The sequence below is a fragment of the Sarcophilus harrisii genome, chromosome X (genome assembly GCF_902635505.1).
Source record: "Sarcophilus harrisii chromosome X, mSarHar1.11, whole genome shotgun sequence".
NCBI classification, from domain to species: domain Eukaryota; kingdom Metazoa; phylum Chordata; class Mammalia; order Dasyuromorphia; family Dasyuridae; genus Sarcophilus; species Sarcophilus harrisii.
The window spans coordinates 48,331,859-48,351,630 of record NC_045432.1 but is presented as its reverse complement, the minus strand read 5'-3'; the positions used below and the strand labels follow the sequence as shown (position 1 = coordinate 48,351,630).

At 45.1% G+C, this 19,772-nt stretch overlaps 1 long non-coding RNA gene across 2 annotated transcripts in view; it reads right to left on the bottom strand.

Annotated features, from left to right (window-relative positions):
* Positions 1-19,772, bottom strand: part of LOC116420217 — a 44,298-nt gene that overhangs the window by 3,042 nt on the left and 21,484 nt on the right. For both annotated transcript variants that reach the window (XR_004230505.1, XR_004230504.1), the window contains exon 2: positions 68-151. This is a non-coding gene — a long non-coding RNA (uncharacterized LOC116420217). The remainder of the gene's footprint in view (positions 1-67; positions 152-19,772) is intronic.

Here is a 19,772-nt window from a genome sequence, read left to right as displayed (position 1 = left end):
GCTTCCTTTATTGAAGCTGTGATGAAGACCAGGCTCATCCAAGGGGATGTTCAAGTAGATATTCTACCTTGGTGTCTCTAGGGTACCCTTGAAGTCCACTGGCTGATGAGGTTTCTGGAATCATCTTGCACTGCATCAGTCTGTACATCACCTGTAGGAGAAAGCTTTTAATCAATATAGGCTGCCACCTCTCTGCATAGTGAAATAGTGATTGCACATGGGGTGTGGGGGAAATCATCCTGAGGGATTTTGACTCCAATGGAACAGAAGGTTCCGTGGCTGTTGGGGAGGGTGAAGGCCTGCAGCCCTGGCCTCTCAGCTTGTGGTTGTTCTGAGTCAAGCTTGGGCTGTAGCCTCCCTGGAGATCTCTCTCAAGAACTGAGACCTGTGTCCCTACCTAAGGGTCCTGTGGGCCTTACTAAAACTCTATGACAAGATTGGCTCGTGATGCCAAGATCAAGGAGGAGACATTAAAAAAACCTCACTTTTGACTTCATGTGGGTTGCAATAGTCCGGTTTTTGTTTTATTACAATGCTTTTAATAGAAAACAGGAAGACTCTCCAGAAAATTCAGTTATCTCCATGATGCATGATCATGCTAAAAAAAAAAAAAACAGAAAGAGGGATTGTAGGGAAATGAGTAAAAGAAAAAGACAATGAAATTCAAGTTCAGTTGAGATATTATTTTACCAGGCTTTCCCAAAGAAATCCATGGTCCAAAGAGCCTTGTCATCCCCAAGTCTGAATTCCTCTCTATGTTTGAAGGAATTCTGACTTCACTGGTGGGATGAAATAAGGGGCCTTTCACTTCTCCACAAACCAAACTTTTATTCTGCCCTTCCAGCAAGTATAATGGGTTGTGAGTGGTTCACGGGGCTGAGTTCAATCATTTCTTCTGGCCAAGAATTATCCACCTCCCAAAATATCTCCCCAAGGGAATCTGCTAAGCTTGGAGTGGGTCAGATTCCAGAGAGACCCCCATTATGCTGAACACTGCCTGCCCTGAGAGAAAACCTGGTTCCCCTTTTTGTTTCTGGCCTTTCAGTGTCACCTGGCCCATGGGAATTGGACCTTTCTCCTTTGCTCCCATCCTCTGCCTTTGTCTGTCACATCCCCTTTCCCTTTTGCTTTTCCTTTCCCTTTTGTTTTTGCTTTCCCTTTCTTTCTCTCTCCATCTCTTTCTAGAAGACTCTATCTCCTAGAGATCACCTCAACAATCCGCCAGCTTCTGGAAGGTGGAACACAAAACAAGGCTGGCAACGACCATGCTGCATCTTCCATCCACACTGTCCTGCAAGTCAACTCCCCAAACCTCACCCCTAATCACATTCTCCCAACTCTGGCCAGTATATACACTTGCCCCTTGGGGAGCTGGGTGAGGAAAGGGGACTGGACATTTTTTCCCATCTGGAAAGGGAACTTGTGATTGTCAATGGAGTCAGAAGGGAAAGAGTCAGACTCCGTCCTGGACGCAATATCCTGGTATTGAGCTCGCTTGGGATGTTCAGGAGATGGGGAGTGATTTTTGCCAAGGGAGAGTTGAGAAGGTCAGGGGGAGAGAAGAACTGGGCCCATGGAGTGGCTGAGCTCAGCAGGTTCATTACATACAAAGTCTCTGAAAAGCCACAACAAATGTCTCTGACAAAGAGAGTAGACCCTTCTGCATGCACAGAGACCGTATACAGCAAAGCCTCGGTGACCTCCATCTCATAGGACAGCTTCACTCTTAAAACATAGAAGTACAATCCTTTTATGGATCTGTACAGATCCATGGTCCGTGGTCAGGTGGGATAAGAGGCTTTTCCCTGTTCACCAAACCAGACCTTTCTTCTGCTCTTCCAGAAAATAGAATATGTTCTAGAAGATGCAGGGCAAGGCCAAGTCCAGTCAGGGCCTCTGGCCAGGAATCACCCACCTCTCCACCTCCAGTCACTCCCCAGGGGGTCTGTGTTAAGCCTGCTGTGTGTCCAGTTCCAGGCAGACCCCCTGCTGGGCTCGCAGCTCCCTTCCTTACTGGAAAAGATGCCATGCTCTTAGTCCCACCTCCCCCACCTGGTCCCAGTTCTGGTCCTGGTCCTTGGGATGGTGTCAGTCATAAGCCAGGGTTGTTTGTTATTGTTGTTGTTTTGTTTTTCTCCAATTATTTAGTTTAGTAACGGGCCTCCAGCAGGAGGGCAAGAGTTGGAGAAGAGAGGTGAGCAGGTTCAGGGACTTGCCCCTCAGCTTTGTATCCCTGGGATGGGGGAGATCATCAGAGTTACTAATGTGGCTCCTGGTGGGACACTGATCCAAGGATGTGAATGCAGAATGTGAAACCATTCAATTCTCCCAAGTTCTTTCTGAACTCTCCTGGTTTTTGTCCCAAGCATACCCTTTTCTTCCCCATGCTTAGGGCCCTTTCTCGGGCTGGTCATGGCGAGGGGGTGACCCAGGGTCATCAGTGTGTTTCCAGAATATTTTGTCCTTCATAAATTGTATCAAGAAATCTGGGAACTGTTCCCCCTGGTTGGGGAGATGAGGTAGGGAGGCGGCCTTCCCTCATCGCCCCTGTCTCTGTGACTTGAGCAAGTTTGAACTGTTGCTCCAGGAGGGTAGAGGGAATGGCATGTAGAGGAGAAGAAGCTTGTGGGAGAAGAGATTGGCTTGTTGGAGACGGGTGAGTGAGGCTGAGTATATGGCCAAAAATGGAAGGAATCACAACATAAGCACTTTCTGTTGGGATTCCTTCCTTTATTTGTGTGAGCAGGTGGCTGTTGGGATGCCAGTAGATGATGATGTGGATGTGGATGCGGGAGAGTTGGGGATTTGGGGCAGATTTGAACAGAGTCCTCCTTTTTAACAAACCTTTACTCCATTGTAGTCCTTAGTATCAACAGTTGCTATAGAGGCAGGTCTTATTTTTATATTTCACCAACAATAAAAACACAACAATAAAAACATTCAATCATTTTATTTGCTGATCCAAATCAAGGTTCCCCCATCACAAGCTATTGCATGAGTAGGAATACAAAGATATTCTGTATTGTCAAGATCCGCAAGAAAGATAGTGTCATCTCTTTTCTTCTACTTCAGGTTAGTAGTATTCAGGGGTGGATCTGCTGCACCAGAAGGATAATGGTTAGAAAATTCTTGGTCAGGGACTCTCTGTTGAAATTGTGGTGATCTCCAAGTTGCACCAAAGGAATCTGAGCGTGAAAACTTCTTTGGGGGTATCTCTGGGAAACAGTTACTGCTCATTGGTGGAACCATCCAAAAATATGTATGATCAGGGCTTCCAATATGAAAATATGGTGAATAGCAAGATGGCCCAAAAGGATAGCCATTTGGATCCCTGTTCATGGGGGACATCTCTGGAAAATAGTCATCATTCATTGAAGGAAACATCCAAAAATATGGATCATCAGGGCTTCCAATATGAAAATGTGGTGAACAGCAAAATGCCCCAAAAGGATAGCCACTTGTCTCCCTCTTCCTGAGGGGCTTCTCTGGGAAATCATCTGTGTCTTTTAGTAGCACCTGCCAAGAAGCCTGAGGGTCAGGGTATCTTCTTGGATGCTGTGCTGAATGGCTGTGTCCCCTAAAATGAGGGCCACTGGGAACTTTATTCATGTGTTTCCTTGAGAAATGATTTTTGCCCACTGGTTGGGATGCTGCAAAAGCTTCGGGATCAAGGCCATGGTTTTGAACTTTTTCTGAGGATGACCCAGATGCCCCAAAGAATTGTTCTCCTGCAGCCCTTTTCTTGGGATACTTTCTAAAACCATCTTTATCTCCTGGTTGGATTAGATCCAAAGAGTGGGAATCTGGGCTTCTTTTTTTAACTTTCTTTGAGCACCCAGCTGCCCCAAAGGAATGGTTCCCTGGAGCAACATTCATGGGCATCTGTGGGTAACAATCTTTGCCTACTGGTTGGGCCAGCCAAACAGATTGGGCATTGGGGTCTCCTTTGGGAACTTGTGGTGAGCTCCAGACTGAGCCATAGGAACAGTCACCTGGAACCCTCTCGGTGGATGTCTGTGGGACACCAACTTTGCCCCATAATTGGATCTGCCAAAAAGCCTGGAGATGGGTGTCTCCTTTCAAACTGTCAGAACTGGTCCTGAGGAGTAAACTTTCAGACACAACTTCAATTTCCATGACCTACCTCTAAAGAGGCTGGTATGTCTCTGAAATGGCCTTGAGAGCGAAGGAGGGGAAAAGGAACCCGAGTTCACTTCAGCTGCCAAAAGTCACGGTAAAGGCAGGTAGATTTTCATCCAAGTTATAAGATTTGGAAAAAATTGTAGACCTCACTATCAAATGATAGCATTCCTGAAGACTTTCAATAAAACTCGGGGGTGGGGTGGGATGGGGGAATGGATTTGGAAAGGGCTACAGCACTGCCTTCCTAGCTTGTTAGGGTCCAGGCTTTGAATAAGCTTAGGTTCTAAACTCACTTCAAGCCCTCTGTCAGGGATTGGGTCCTGCTCACTACCTAATAATAGGCCGGATTTGCTAACAATGGATGACATCACTTGGGAGTGATAGCAGGCTGAAGAAGCTTGTTTACAAACAAACAAAAGCAGTAACACTGATTTTTTTCAAGTTTTAAAAAAATGTTTTTAAAAATTTTAATATTTTTATTTTCCCCAGTTACATATAAAACATTTTTACATTTGTTTTTACAACTTTGAGTTTCAGATTCTCTCCCCTCCTCCCTCCCATTGAGAAGGCCAATGTGAAATTATATATAACATTTCTATAAAAGCCATGTGTTGAAAGAAAAGAGATTTTTCCACCCCCCAAAAAAACACTCCGGAGGAAAAAAAAAATTTCTTGTCATCTTCTGTTTCTTACACCATTACAGCTGTCCCTAGTATTCTTCCCCTAATTCCTTTCTATGGGCCATCCCATAAAACAATTAGTGTTTAAAATCAGCTCTACTTATTGATGTTCTGACTCAGTAGTGTGTACCAAATTTCTGAAAGCCATCCTATGTTATGAGGAACTCACACTGAGTAAGTATTCATGTGGAAGCCAGAAAAAGACTCTCAGAGGCTTCAGGGGGGAAGACCCCCTGCTGTGGTAGATACTGACTGGCCTAATGGGGATTAGGATTTCTCCTTGGTCCACCATGTCCAGCCTGGTCCCAGTTTTGGTTGTTGCCTTCAGGTGCGCTTAAGAGGCCCCAGGGATTCTTTAGTTTTATTTTTTAATTGCTACATATAACCTCTAACAGAATGGTCAGCAAGAGAACAGAGAATTTAAGTTTGCTTTCCCTGGGATGGGAGGGGATCATCAGGGTCATGAGCAAAGCAGGATTGAAGTAGCTCAACAGAAACATAAGATGCACAAAATTAGAGAATCCACCCCACATGTTCATAGGGACAATTTGTGCCGGACTTGTGGCAGAGCACTCTGAGCTCCTTTGGGTCTGAGCTATCACAATTGGACACATGGTGCCTTGGCCACAACATAGGGTATCATTGTGCTCCTCTTCAAGAACAAAGGGTGGCCAACCAACCATTTTACAAATCAGCTGTCCTGAATAATCTCCTGAAAAACTGTGAAAACATGGACACCAGGGGGGGCTGGGGCCTAGCTTCTCACATGCCTTCACTGGAGCCATGGAGTCTTAATCACTTTGTTCCATTCACTTTTGATTGGGGGCAGGAGCAATTGTGGTTCTCCTTTCCACTGCCATTGTTGTAGTAGGCACACACGTGTGTATTGGTGTGAGTGTGTATGTTTTTCCTTTATTCCAATGTCTTTTCATTATCATAATACAGGACATATAATACATTCAATAGAACTTGTTTAGCCATTTTCCAACAGGCCCCATCTTGTTCATTTCCAATTCTTAGCTGCTGCAGAAAAGCACTACTATAAATATTGTGGTGTATATGGTGAATATCTTCTTATCAGTATCTGCTTTGAGATATAACCATTTATTAATATCTATTTCTGTGCCAAGGAATATGCAAAGAACTTTTGTCAATATTATCTCCTTCAAACCCAATAAGAGAGTCTCTCTTTTAAAGAGTATAGTCATTTTAGTCCTTTGATTTTCAAATTGTTTTTAAAAGGGTTGCAATATGCTAAAATTCCCCTTTAAAAATAATATATTGTTTTATTTGGGGAGGGATATAGGAGATTTGGGCTTTTTCCCTTGTCCACTGGAGAAATTCCAGTAATTTCATTTTTCTTAATTTCTACCTTGTTATATGAAAGTGCCAGCAGAAAGAGGATTTTAAGGGAAATGGCTAAAGAAAAGGGAAAGGAAAAATAATCTATATCAGAAAATATTTCAGGTAAGATTGCCTATGATATTCAGGGTCTAGAGATCACTAGCATTCTCTCATCTTCTCCCCAACTTTTAAGGACCACTGGAATCCATGGTGAGTAGGGATAGGAATAGGGGTAGGAATGCATTGAGGAATAACCACTTTGCTTCCTCTGCACTTCAAGGAAGTATAATGGGTTCTGGGGATTTATAGGGCCAAGCTTGGCTCAGTTAGGTAGCCTGCCCAGGAATCACCCATCTCTCCAGATTCTGTGTTAAGCTTGGAGTATGTCAGGTTCCAGGGAGACCCCCCCCACTGTGCTGGACACTGCCTGCCCTGAGAGAGAACATGACCCCTTCTTTGTCCACCTTCCCCTGTCTAGTTTCACTTTTTGTTTCTGGCCTTTCAGTGTGGTCAGCTGGCCCATGGGAATTGGGCCTTTCTCCATTGCTCCCATTCTCTTGCTTTGCCAGTACCCTTGCCTTTCTTTTTTGCTTTCTCTCTCTCTCTCTCTCTCTCTCTCTCTCTCTCTCTCTCTCTCTTCCTCCTTCTCCTCCTCCTCTCCCACTTTCCCCTTCTCTCCCTCTCCCCCTCTTCCCCGCCTCTCCCTCTTACACTCACACTCTCACTCTCTCGAATTCTAGGTTCTAGGGGTCACTGGGACAGTTCACCAGCTTCTACAAGGTGGTATTTTAAAAGCGAAAGCAAGAGAAAGATGTAGAGAGAGGAAGTATTAGCCCTTGTCACTGAGACCTTGCCGGCAGACTAGTTCAAAGGTCAGGTCTTCAGTGCGCTGATTAAAGCAAGCTCTGATCTCTCTAGAACATGATGCCTCTGGAAAGCCTGGGTACCCAGGGTTAGCACACTCCCTTCAGAGTGAGGTCCCCACCTTGTCCAGTTCATCATATACTGTTGATTTCAATCTCCTTGCTTGGCCTTTGCTTCGTGAAGGCAGAATTGGGCCCAGGTTCCTGCTTGGCCTCCTCCATCCTGAAGGCTTCTTTGGGAAACCAGGGTAATTCCAGCCTGAATTCAGTTAGGCCACAAACCCAGAAGAAATTTGTGAAATTCTTCCCCTAAAGATGAGAGGTCTAGTAACAATATGCTGTGGTTTCCAGACACAGTGGATGGTCTACCCAGAGGGCAAAGAGAGTTTCCAGGAAGAGCTAGTGGAGAGGAGCCACCATTGTGGGATGGCTCAGTGCTCACCACACCTTGAGAATTTAAGCTCAGATCCACAGCTTTATGGGAGCTGTCCTTGTGGTGGGTTAGAGAAACTACCGGATGCCAGTTTCCAGATGGAATTGAGCAGCAGTCCCAGTCACCTTTGGGACTCTTGCTGAGACAAGTCAAGCACATTTCTGGGATGTTCATCATCTTCCAGTTCTGTCACAGGGACCCTTTTATACTGATCATTAAATAAAATAATTCAAACTTCTCAGTGTGTGTGTCTGTGTCTCTAGTGAATAAATGAATCAAGAAAAATAAGTATGAGTGAATGACTGAATCGAAGCATTTGCTGAACCACTTCAATGTGCAAAGTTTTATGCCAGCCACTGTGGAATGGAGAGAAAAATCAGACCTGGATGGTTCTAGAGAATCGTAAATTCTCAGGGTATCGGCCAAGTATGGATGCTCACTGCTACAATTCAGAATGGGAGGTCCCATGGTCCTCAGGTTACAGCAATAGAGCAGATGCTAATAGTCCTTCCTTAGTGTCATTTCTACTGATAAAATCATATCCACATCTGAGGGTGACCAGTTTCACAGTGTCAAAGACGTTGGGTGTAGAATGTTTCTGTCTGGGTTATCGGTAGCTGCTCCTGGAGCCCCTCCAGGGGGCCACTCTACTTCTCCACAGGGGGTCTTCTCACAGTGATCCCTGGGGACTCTGGATTGTTCCTGGACTCCCAGGGGTGGATTGTGTCCCTCACAGTCTGAGAAGAGATGGTAGTCAAGAAGCTGATAGAAGCTTGAATCTCCTGGAAAACACAATTTGATCTCTTTCTCCTCCCAGGGGCTCTTGTTTTTAAGCTGGGCTGCCTTTTTGTGGGAGGCACTTAGAGGGGATGGCTGGACCATTCTCCATGGGAGTTATTTTCCTGGATGATTAATTCCTGGGTGATGGCTTGCCCAAGAAGCAGGCCCTGTGGTCTGGGGGTCTGCTACCACTCTCAAGGTTCTCATGCCTACTTCCTTGTGAGTGGCAACTTGTCAGGAGTTGTTACCGATTGTGGTGAAGAAGGTGGGCCCCTTCTCTACTACCATATCTTCACTTAAAGTTGGCTACAGAGGCAGACTCAGAGTTGTATGAGAAAATCTATATAGGTCTATATGGGTCTCTCCTCTGTTCTTATTTCTATCTTCTCTCTCTTCTCACCTGTCTGCCACATGTTCTCTCCTCTCTGTCCCTCGCAATCCACTTGTAACTTTTGCTGTTCAATTGATATATTGAAGAATTTCTCACATCTTCTACTTTGCCCTCATTCCAGGACATTACCAAAAAGACATAAGACATTGAAGAAGGAAGCTCCAGTTTGACTTGGAAGCAGGGACCTAGTGGAGGGCCAGCTAAGGAAGCCTACCAGTAATTGCAGAGCACAAGGATGTGCTGGGCAGGATGAGCTGGAAAGCTCTTCCTAACTCACCACCAAGGACTGTACTTTCCAGCTTTGCAGGAATTTGGACAGTAAAGAGGGAGAATATGTCTCACCCCCTTCCCCACTGACCAGAGGCAGAAGGAATAACTATATCTGGGAGAGAATGCATACATTCAGACACATATAAATGACAGGCTGACTATGAAACTAAAAGAGAAAATGAAAAGCATACAAAACACTGCCAGAGACAGGATATCTTCTGCTCTAAACACTGGCTAAAAACTTACATGAACAGATGGAATCCACATTCACATGCACATTGTCATGCCCTGGTGAGGACCTGGGCACACAAGGCAGGCCAGTGTCTCCCTTAGGGTCACATGGGGTACTTGGTGGAAACTCGGCTTTGATTCTACCTCCTTGGAGGATCCCCTGATGAGAATTTTTTTTCCAGAAAACTTAGCAATGGAGATAATCCTGTGACCACAGTTCTATCCTAGCCCCCACCTAAAACTCAGCTTTTAGGAACCTCTACAATGCATGATGGGGTGGGAAGAGAGGGCTTTCCCTCAGAACCAGCAGCTTCTCCTGCTCCACCAGGATGTTAATGGTTATTTCTCTGATACTGAAAGTAATCCAAGCCCTCCCCTTTCCTCAAATCCCAAAGAGCAATTGTACTGGCTAGGGAGAGTAGAAGAGGGAAGGTTGGGCTTTATGATGAGAAGGAAGGAAAAGAGCTATTCCCTGATTTTGTGTTGCTGCTCAGGTACCACCTTCTTGAAAAAGCATTGTCTGGATGCCCTTGGATGACAGTGCCTTTTTCTCCCCGAGCTCACTTCTCCAGCCACCATGCCAATTCAGGTTGGTACCCAGGTATTTACATATTATTTCCTAATGGCCTCCTTTTCCTCCCCCATTACTTGGTGAGCCCCCCATAGGGTAGGGGTAGGGATCAAGTGTTTCTAGTGTTCCTGGCTTCCACATTCCCTGAAATAGGGATTGGCACATCCTGGGAACTCAGAACATGCTGAGGGTCTCACTGCTTGCAGAACATAGAGCCTCATATTCAAGGGAAGGGAGTATCTGAAATTGTGGCTAGCAAGAGGAGAGGCAGAAGGAAAAAGAGAAGGGTGTAAGATGTACTTATGCTTCCTTCATCCTTACTGTGTTGACCCATCCCTCCCTCCCTCCATCCCTCCTTGGCCATTCTGGTCTAATGACCTCATGACACCACGAACCATACCTCCCCCCCAATAAGGCTGACCCTTTCAAACCAAGACTACCCCACCATTCCCATGCCCTCCTCCTTCAAAATCCTGTGTGTGCCCCACCCTTCCCAATCATCTCATTCCTACCCACCTCATCCTTTGAGCCGGTGTCACAACCCAGTGATTTCACGGCTTTTTAGCTAGACAGCTATGTTATTAGATAAGGGACGGTCACAATGATGGAGGGAGATCTGGTGAGCAAGCTAGAGACCAGGGTTGTCTCAAACCTGGACACTGACAATCAGGCCTGCCGGGCTGAAGCCTCTGGAAACACCCCAAAACTTTGTGTTCCCTTTAAGTCTGAGGTCCTTGCAATGGCAACCATATCTCATAATAAGGACTACAAGGTACTCCAGCTGAGATGCCCTGGGTGAAAATGGGTCTCCCTCTGCTGAGCTTCTCAATGGCTGATTCAAACAAGGGTCATCCCTGTCCCCTAACAGCAGGTCCTCTCTCTTAGCCTTTCACCATTTATTCAGAGGACAGAAGACATCAATGGAGGTAGGCCACAGTCCAAGAACACCTGCCTAAGGGCATTTTCCTAGGCATAGCAGGCTGGAAAAACCAGTTTATTTTGGCAGGTGCATAGAATGGACACAGATGGCTTCCCAAAGGTACTTGGGAAGAGAGCTCTGCGTTCCCATTCCTTTTGGTCAGCCAGGATCTCATCACTGATTCACAAAAGCAGTCTCTGGTGGCCAAACTTTTTGGCTGGTCAACCCGTGGAGAAGGATGATCTATCAGAGGGCTGTTCACTATTTAAATCACCAAATCAAGTGATTGAAAGAACTCAAAGATTGAATGTTTGTGTGTGCATTACGAAGGAAGGGAGGGAGGGAGGGAGGGAAGGAAGGAAAGAGGGAGGAAAAGAGGGAGGGAGGGAGGGAGAGAAGGAGGGAGGGAGAGGAGATGTATCTGGATTTCTCTGCATGAAGAACTTGAGGGAGCTATCTTTGCCCACAGGTGGACCACCCCAAATGTCTGGGGAGTACACTATTTTTTCATAGGACTGATAATCAAGCTGAGGAGAATGACTTAAGGCAGCATTTCTAAATGAGTGGCAGCCTACAGGCTGACATATATCTGGCTTGGGAACCAGTCCTCAAAGACTCACCAGTGGGAGGAGGACCCTTGTCCACAATAGTCCCCTGAAGGCAGAGAATGGTAAATTTTCATCCAGGGATTTTGAAGTGAACAACTATAGTCCTATCAAATGTCGAAGCCAATCTTAGGCCCTCAAGTTTCCAGAGGACACCACTACATTCTGCAAGAGTTTGGGAGGCTGGAGGCCTTCAGTTCTGATTTCTGGATTTCTGGATGCCCAGGCTTAAAACAAGCTTGGTCTCAGTCTCCTCTTTAAATCTCCCTCAGTAACTGTGCCTTGCTCCTAAATAACAATGGACCTGATTTGCAAAAAAAAAATCTAAACCATAACTGGTCCACGATGTCTGACCTAAGGATGAGACCTTAAATATCTATCATAAAGAAAATAAAAATTCATTTTATTTAGTTACTACTGAAGGTGGTGGTTCTGCTGTTTACTGTTATATTCACTTTTCCCAAAGCAAAGATATTTTATTTGCCTTCAATTTTTCTTATTGTTCAAAAATGCCAACACAAAGGAAAGTTAGTCCAGAAATTTCCTGGTAGAAGGGCAAGGTGTCCCATTCCATACTCACATGAGTGGGTCTTTGCCCACCTATCAGCCATCCTTGCTGGTTCCCTCACCTCCCACTAACTACGGGGACAGTAAGTTGAAAGTTTAAACCCTGAGACTGCTTAAATCTTAGCCTTTCCCCTTACCCCCTTAGGAGAGAATGCATTTTAAAAAGTTAAAAAGAAGAATCCCTGGGTTCTGTTTGTAACCACCCACAGGAGAAGAAACAAAGCTGGGGCCAGGTTGAGCAGGATTAATGTAGTAGCATTTTCTCCTTTAGGGAAGGGAGATTCCAGCCCAGCAGGGTGTCTCTCAGGGAAGGGACAAACCCCAAGTTCCATGCAAACTCCCAGGGGAGTGATGGGAGCAGGGTGGTGAGAAATAAATCCTCTGCAGGTGCTCCAAAGAACTCATTACAGAAGCAATGTTAGCCTGGAAACCTCCAGGCAGGTGAAAGTTTCTTGTGCCCTGCATCAGTGATCCCTGTCCACCTACTTGCCATCCTTGATGGTTCTTCAAACCCCATGTATTCCTTCAGGCTGACATCACCCTTCAATGACAACATGGATTGTTGGCTACTTAGGCCTATTGTTGGGTAGGGGCAGGTCACAATTACCGAGGGAGATAGAGACAGGAAGTTCCAGCCCAGATCACTTAAAGCCTGGACATTGACAAGTTCAGAAGCTACCGCTGCAGTCCTCTGATCAAAGCTATGTCTTTCTCAAACATTATGAACCTAAGAACCCTGAGTCCCTCGGGGATAGAACCCTCACTTCAGAGTGAGATATGTATGCTGTGCAGTTCATCAGATCCCAGGGATGAAAATCTTCCTGCTTTATTTTTGCTTCTTCTTGGTCTATTTAGATCCAGGTTCCTCCTTCATATAGTTCATCTTAATGCCTTATTTCCCTGTAAAGAGTTGCATCAACCTTTAAACACACTGGCCACAGACCCAGAGATAGTCCTAGAAATCATCCTCTTAGGATTGAGAGCAGCATTGAAAGAAGGCTGCGAAACCCAGATCCTGTGGATGTTCCACCCAAAGGCCAAAGAAGGTTTCCAGAAGGAGCCAGTGAAGAAGACCCCAGCAGCCACCACTTTGGGGAGGATTAGTGCTCACCACTTCTTCAGAAAGGAGGCTCAGATGCACAGGCTCCTGGTCGCTGTCCTGGTGGTGGGGCAGAACTGCCCCCAGGTGCCACTTTCCAGATCGATGTGAGCAGCCTCCCAGTCACCCTTGGGACACTTGCTGAGACAAGTGAAGGATATTTCTGTATCTCACATCATCCTTCTGCTCTGTCACAGGGGTCTCCTTTATAGTGATCATCCAATAAAGTGATTGACATTTCTAAATGTATTTCTTTGTGTCTTTAGTGAATGATCGAATGAATCAACCAAGGTGTGAACGCAGGTATGAAGCAGGTACTGAAGCAGATCAATGTGCAGGGTTCTGTGCCAGGCACGGGGTGACAGAGGGAAAAGTAAGGCTGGATTGGCTCCAGAGAACACTAAATTCTTGCAGGAGAGAGAAGACTTAGGAGTGGTGGCAGCTACAATTCAGATGGAGAACTCCCATGGTCTCTAGGGTGCAGCAATAGATCAGACACTAATGCTTCTTCTTTTAACGTGGTTTCTCCTGGTAGAATCCTACTAGTCCTGAGAGTGACCCTTTCCAGAGTGTCAAAGACTTTGGGTGTAAGAATGTTTCTGTCTGGGTCATCAGTTGCTGTTCCTGCAGGAGGCCAGACTGCTTCTCCACAGGGGGTCTTCTCACAGTGAACCCTGGGGACCCCCAGCTGCTCCTGGACTCCCAGGCCTGGGCTGTGTCCGTCACGGTCTGAGAGGGGATGGTGGTCAAGGTAGTGAAGGAAGCTTGACCCCCTGGGCACACACCAGCCCTCTCTCCCTGCAGTGGCCTTGCTGTTTCAGCTGGGCTGCCTTCTTCTCTGGCCTATGTGTGGCAGTTGGTGGGTTCATCTGGGCCCTGCCCCCTTGGAGTTATTTCCTTAGCTGATGACAGAGATACAGATGTGAGATACAGAAATATCCTTCACTTGTATCAGCAAGAGTACCAAGGGTGCGGACCCGTGAACAGATCTAACCATTCTGGAGAGCAATTTGGAGCTATGCTCAAAAAGTTATCAAACTGTGCATACTCTTTGACCCAGCAGTGTTACTACTGGGCTTATACCCCAAAGAGATCTTAAAGAAGGGAAAGGGACCCACATATGCAAACCTATTTGTAGCAGCCCTTTTTTGTAGTGGCTAGAAACTGGAAACTGAGTGGATGCCCATCAATTGGAGAATGGTATATGAATGTTATGAAATATTATTGTTCTATAAGAAATGACCAGCAGGATGATTTCAGAAAAGGCCTGGAGAGACTTACATGAACTGATGCTGAGTGAAAACAGTAGGACCAGGAGATCATTATATACTTCAACAAGACTGTACGATGATCAACTCTGATGGACGTGGTTCTGTACAACAATGAGATGATCCAAACCAGTTCTACTTGTGCAGTGATGTGACCCATCTACACCCAGAGAGAGAACTGTGGGAACAGAGTGTGGAACACAACATAGCATTCTGACTCTCTTCTGTTGTTACTTACTTGCATTTTGTTTTCTTTCTCAGTTTTGCTTTCTCTTCCTTCTTGATCTAATTTTTCTTGTGCAGCAGGATCATTGTATAAATATGTATACATGTATTGGATTTACCACACATTTTAACATATTTAACATGTACTGGAGTACTTGCCAGAAAGGGGAGAGATTGGGGAGAAGAGGGGAAAATTTGGAACAAAAGGTTTTTCAAGAGTCACTGTTGGAAAAATTACCTATGCATATGCTTGTAAAAAAAAAAAAAAAAAGCTTTAATAGGACCAGCTAGGTAATGCAGTGGATAGAGCACCAGTCCTGAAGTCAGGAGGACTGGAGTTCAAATCTGCTCTCAGACAGTTAGTCTCCTAGCTGTGTGACCTGGGCAAGTCACTTAACCCCAATTGCTTCAACAAAATAAATAAATAAAAAAACTTTGATAATAAAAAAAGAATACCAAGAGTGACTAGCAGGTTGCTTAGTTCCAGCTGGAAATTGGGGGAGTCTCTCTAAACCACTACAAGGACAGCAACCAGGAACCCAAGGTGTGCTTGGGACAAAAACCAGGAGAGTTCAGAAAGAACTTGAGAGAATTGAACAGTTTCACAGTCTGCATTCACATCCTTGGATCAGAGTCCCACCAGGAGTCACATTAGTAACTCTGATGATCTCCCCCATCCCAGGGATACAAAGCTGAGGGGCAAGTCCCTGAACCTGCTCACCTCTCTTCTCCAACTCTTGCCCTCCTGCTGGAGGCCCGTTACTAAACTAAATAATTGGAGAAAAACAAAACAACAACAACAACAAACAACCCTGGCTTATGACTGACACCATCCCAAGGACCAGGACCAGAACTGGGACCAGGTGGGGGAGGTGGGACTAAGAGCATGGCATCTTTTCCAGTAAGGAAGGGAGCTGCGAGCCCAGCAGGGGGTCTGCCTGGAACTGGACACACAGCAGGCTTAACACAGACCCCCTGGGGAGTGACTGGAGGTGGAGAAGTGGGTGATTCCTGGCCAGAGGCCCTGACTGGACTTGGCCTTGCCCTGCATCTTCTAGAACATATTCTATTTTGGTTTATTATATTATATTATATTATATTCTTATATTATATTCTGGTTTGGTGAACAGGGAAAAGCCTCTTATCCCACCTGACCACGGACTCAACAGATCCATAAAAGGATTGTACTTCTATGTTTTAAGAGTGAAGCTGTCCTATGAGATGGAGGTCACCGAGGCTTTGCTGTATACGGTTTCTGTGCATGCAGAAGGGTCTACTCTCTTTGTCAGAGACATTTGTTGTGGCTTTTCAGAGACTTTGTATGTAATGAACCTGCTGAGCTCAGCCACTCCATGGGCCCAGTTCTTCTCTCCCCCTGACCTTCTCAACCCTCCCTTGGCAAAAATCACTCCCCATCTCCTGAACATCCCAAGCGAGCTCAATACCAGGATATTGCGTCCAGGACGGAGTCCGGCTCTTTCCCTTCTGACTCCATTGACAATCACAAGTTCCCTTTCCAGATGGGAAAAAATGTCCAGTCCCCTTTCCTCACCCAGCTCCCCAAGGGGCAAGTGTATATACTGGCCAGAGTTGGGAGAATGTGATTAGGGGTGAGGTTTGGGGAGTTGACTTGCAGGACAGTGTGGATGGAAGATGCAGCATGGTCGTTGCCAACCTTGTTTTGTGTTCCACCTTCCAAAAGCTGGCGGATTGTTGAGGTGATCTCTAGGAGATAGAGTCTTCTAGAAAGAGATGGAGAGAGAAAGAAAGGGAAAGCAAAAACAAAAGGGAAAGGAAAAGCAAAAGGGAAAGGGAAAGGGGAGGTGACAGACAAAGGCAGAGGATGGGAGCAAAGGAGAAAGGTCCAATTCCCATGGGCCAGGTGACCACACTGAAAGGCCAGAAACAAAAAGGGGAACCAGGTTTTCTCTCAGGGCAGGCAGTGTTCAGCACAGTGGGGGGGGGGTCTGTCTGGAATCTGACCCACTCCAAGCTTAACACAGAATCTGGAAAGATGAGTGATTCCTGGGCAACTGAGGCAAACTTGGTTCTATAACCCCCCTGAATCCATTACACTTCTTGAAGTGCAGAGGAAGCAAAGTGGTTATTCCTCAGTGCACCCCCAACCCTACTCACCATGGATTCTTGCGGTCCTGAAAATCTGAGGAGAAGATAAGGGAATGCTAGTGATCTCTAGGTACTGGATATCATAAGCAAACTTAGTGTAATATTTTCTGATTTAAATTATTTTTCCTTTCTCTTTTCATTAGCCATTTCCCTTAAAAAAGCTCTTTCTGCTGGCACTTTCTTAAAACAAGATAAAAATAAACAAAAATGAAATTACTGAAATTACTCCAGTGGGCAAAGGGGAAAAGCCCAAATCTCCTATACCCCTCCCCATATAAAACAATACATTATTTCTAAAAGGGAATTTTAGCATATTGCAACCCTTTTAAAAACAATTTGAAAATCAAAGGACTAAAATGACTATACTCTTTAAAAGAGAGACTCTCTTATTGGGTTTGAAGGAGATAATATTGACAAAAGTTCTTTGCATATTCCTTGGCACAGAAATAGATATTAATAAATGGTTATATCTCAAAGCAGATACCGATAAGAAGATATTCACCATATACACCACAATATTTATAGTAGTGTTTTTCTGCAGCAGCTAAGAATTGGAAATGAACAAGATGGGGCCTGTTGGAAAATGGCTAAACAAGTTCTATTGAATGTATTATATGTCCTGTATTATGATAATGAAAAGACATTGGAATAAAGGAAAAAACATACACACTCACACCAATACACACGTGTGTGCCTACTACAACAATGGCAGTGGAAAGGAGAACCACAATTGCTCCTGCCCCCAATCAAAAGTGAATGGAACAAAGTGATTAAGACTCCATGGCTCCAGTGAAGGCATGTGAGAAAGCTAGGCCCCAGCCCCCCCTGGTGTCCATGTTTTCACAGTTTTTCAGGAGATTATTCAGGACAGCTGATTTGTAAAATGGTTGGTTGGCCACCCTTTGTTCTTGAAGAGGAGCACAATGATACCCTATGTTGTGGCCAAGGCACCGTGTGTCCAATTGTGATAGCTCAGACCCAAAGGAGCTCAGAGTGCTCTGCCACAAGTCCGGCACAAATTGTCCCTATGAACATGTGGGGTGGATTCTCTAATTTTGTGCATCTTGTGTTTCTGTTGAGCTACTTCAATCCTGCTTTGCTCATGACCCTGATGATCCCCTCCCATCCCAGGGAAAGCAAACTTAAATTCTCTGCTCTCTTGCTGACCATTCTGTTAGAGGTTATATGTAGGAATTAAAAAATAAAACTAAAGAATCCCTGGGACTTCTTAAGCGCACCTGAAGGCAACAACCAAAACTGGGACCAAGCTGGACATGGTGGACCAAGGAGAAATCCCAATCCCCATTAGGCCAGTCAGTATCCACCACAGCAGGTGGTCTTCCCCCGCTGAAGCCTCTGAGAGTGTCTTGTACTGTTTTTCCTGGCAATCACGTGAGCGCTTACCTACTGTGAGTTCTACATAACATACGATGGCTTTCACAAATTTTGTATATAGTAGTGGGTCAGAACATCAACAGTAGAACTGATTTTAAACAATAATTGTCATATTGCATATTTCTTGGGAAGGATATTGGGGACAACTGTAATGATGTAAGAAAAAGAAGATGACGATAATATTTTTTTTTCCTCTGGAGGATTTTTTTTGGAGGTGGAGAATCTCTTTTCTTTCAAAACATGACTTTTATGGAAATATTATGCGTAAGTTCAGATCAGTCTTCTCAGTGGGGCAGAGGAATGGAGAGAATCTGGAAGTCAAAGTTGCATAAACAAATGTAAAAATGTTTTACATGTAAGAGGAAAAAATAAAAAAACTTTAACTTTTTTTAAAATTAAAAAAAACTTTAAAAAAGTCAATATTAGTGTTTTTGTTTATTTATAAACAACGTTCTTCAATCTGATTATCACTCCCAAGTGATGTCAGCCATTGTTAGCAAATCCGGCCTATTGTTAGGTAGTGAGCAGGACCCAATGCCTGACAGACGGCTTGAGGTGAGATTGGAACCTAAGCTTATACAAAGCCTGGACACTAACAAGCTAGGAAGGCAGTGCTGTAGCCCTCTCCAAAACTTTCCACCCCCATCCCCAACCCCCACCCCACCACCCCCCTGCTGAGTTTTATAGGAGGTCTTCAGGAATGCTATCATTTCACAGTGAAGTCTACAATTTTTTCCAAATCTTATTACTTGGATGAAAATCTACCTGCCTTTACCGTGACTTTTGGTAGCTGAAGTGAACTTGGGTTCCTTTTCCCCTCCTTCGATCTCAAGGCCATTTCAGAGACATACCAGCCTCTTTAGAGGTAGGTCATGGAAATTGAAGTTGTTCCTGAAGGTTTATTTCTCAGGAATAGTTCTGACAGTTTGAAAGGAGACACCCATCTCCAGGCTTTTTGGCAGGTCCAATTACAGGGCAAAGTTGGTGTCCCACAGACATCCACTGAGAGGGTTCCAGGTGACTGTTCCTATGGCTCAGTCTGGAGCTCACCACAAGTTCCCAAAGGAGACCCCAATGCCCAATCTGTTTGGCTGGCCCAACCAGTAGGCAAAGATTGTTACCCACAGTTGCCCATGAAGGTTGTTCCTGGTGGCAATTTCTTTGGGGCAGATGGGTGCTCAGAGGAAGTTAAAAAAAGAAGCCCAAATTCCCACCCTTGGGGGGTAATCCAACCATGGGGTAAAAATGGTTTCACAGAGAGCCCCATGAAGAGGGTTGCAGGTGACAAATTCTTCGGGGCATCTGGGCCATATCCACCAAACTTTCAAAATCATGGCCTTGATCCCCAAGGTTTTACAGCATTCCAACCACTGGGCAAAGATCATTTCTCAGGGAAACGCATGAAGAAAGAACCCAGTGGCCATTGTTTTGGGGGACGCAGCTGTTCACCACAGCTTCAAAGAAGATTCCCAGGTCCTGAAGCTTATGGGCAGGTGCCACTAAAAAGCAAAGAGGATTTCCCAGAGATGCCCCACATGAAGATGGAGACAAGTGGCTATCCATTTGAAGCATCTCAATGTTCACCACATTTTCATTTCGGAAGACCTGATGATTCATATTTTAGGATGTTTCCACTAATGGAAAATAACTATTTCCCAGAGAAACTCACAAAGAATGTCCCAAGCTCAAGTCTCTTTGGTGCAACTTGGAGATCACCACAATTTCAAAAGAGAGCCCCAGACCGAAGATATTCCTAACCATTATAGTTCTAGTGCAGCAGATCCACCCCTGAATACTACTAAGCTGAAGAGGAAGAGAAGAGATGACACTATCTTGCTTGTGGACCTTGACGATACAGAAT